General features: G+C 37.4%; 1 non-coding gene across 1 annotated transcript; it reads right to left on the bottom strand.

Moving 5' to 3' along the window:
- Positions 1-343: 343 nt before the first annotated feature.
- On the bottom strand, positions 344-412 carry LOC148018647 (small nucleolar RNA SNORD36). The gene has a single exon (XR_015687798.1). It is a non-coding gene; the product is annotated as a small nucleolar RNA SNORD36 (small nucleolar RNA).
- Between the last annotated feature and the right edge of the window lie 1,266 nt (positions 413-1,678).

The raw sequence follows: 1,678 nt of genomic DNA, 5'->3' as shown, positions 1-1,678 counted from the left end.
TCTCAATCTTCATCAATCAATAATCAATCCCTCCTTACAGAAGACAATCAGAACAAAACAGACCAAAACAGAACAAAACAGAAGGTATACAGAACCAATCAGAACCTATCAGAACATCACAGAACCACATATCTCCACTGATAAACATCATGAACTTCCAAAACACAATCAATATCATCCAAAACACTCTCAAACCACTTCCAAACCAATCAATCATCTCATAAAATCAACCATTCAGCTCTCAAAAACAACAAAAATCAGCCAAAAAACAAGTCATTTCAACACTCAACATATCCCCACACTTAATAAGGAAGCGTCCTCGCGACCCAAGAAAAAGGGAATACAAGTTCATGTAAAAAGCTCAACTTTAATCTTCAATATCTCTTCAAAAAGAATCCATCCAACACGACCCCAACTTATAACCTGTATCTGATATAAAAATACAAAGAAAGGAAACCCCTATATACAGTAACACTTCTTATCAAACTAAAAATCACAACAAATTTGTAAAGGATATAAAAGTTTTCTTCGTCTTCATCAGCATCAGGTTCAACTCTGCAACCACGACCTCAACACCACAATTCTCCAAAATGTAGTTTGCACGAAATCCAATCCAATAGGAAATCACCACGTTCGTTTTACATAAATGAACTCACAATACAAACACTACACACAACACAACCATCTGAATGACTCCTCCAAAAAGAGAGATTTTCATTAAAAAGCATCCACCATACATTGGAAAGGTATCAATGAAGATGATCCCTCTTGAAAGATTGATGTTGTCGAAAACGATCCATAGACAAGGATTCATCTACAAAGGTTTTGGGAGGATTTTGAAAAAACAGAAGACAACACATCCTTTCCAACAGGACAAGGTATCTGCTAGGTAAACAAAGGGTATGAAAATACAATATATCCAGCTGCTGGGAATCAATGCTCACATTGACATTCATGCACAACTTTGGAATAGGCTTGGAATCATTATGAGAGTGCCTATGCATATACGCCAAGTACCAAGCAAAGTGAGCAGTTAATCTCACTTAAGGATCTGCAGACTGTGAATACTGCTGAGCAAAATGAACATAGTTCTAATAAGCTTGACTGGCAACTGTCTATTCTCTTGGAATTACTGGCCAATTAATCTGAGGTCCTGTAAGGGAATCATCCGAACTCCATCCCCTTCTTCTGGAAATCTAATTATCAAACCCGTCACAATCACTAACCAACTGAGGTGGTTGAGATATAGAAGTGTTAGGTGAGGGTAATGGAATAAGGAAAAGTGGATGAAGTGAGGGATAGGCAAAATCATAAAAGGAAGAAAAGTTTAAAGAAGTAGTGGTAGAAATTTGGAGGGAATCACCAAGGAAGGGTGTTAACTGATAAAGAGGAAATGTGGAAGGTACATGAATGGATGGAGAAGGACATGGTGGAGAAGGGGAAAATACCCTATCCTCAATAAAGGAACAATATGTAAAAATGGAAATTTGAGGGAAAGATGAAGGTTGGAAAAGAAGGGGTAAAATAGTGGTGGAATTAGATTGACAAAGGGAAAGATATAGAGCATATCGGTGAGCCATTTGTTGGTAATATAAGAGGGTAGGAACAGAAGGTCCTAAGAGAGATCGTCTATGATAGGCATCAAAGAAGATAGCATCAAACGGATTATGTTTTGAAA

The sequence above is a fragment of the Lygodium microphyllum genome, chromosome 21 (genome assembly GCF_053477565.2).
Source record: "Lygodium microphyllum isolate KBCC chromosome 21, Lygodium_microphyllum_v1.1.10, whole genome shotgun sequence".
NCBI classification, from domain to species: Eukaryota; Viridiplantae; Streptophyta; class Polypodiopsida; order Schizaeales; family Lygodiaceae; genus Lygodium; species Lygodium microphyllum.
Note: the sequence above shows the minus strand (reverse complement) of the source record. Positions and strands in the feature narration are given on the sequence as shown.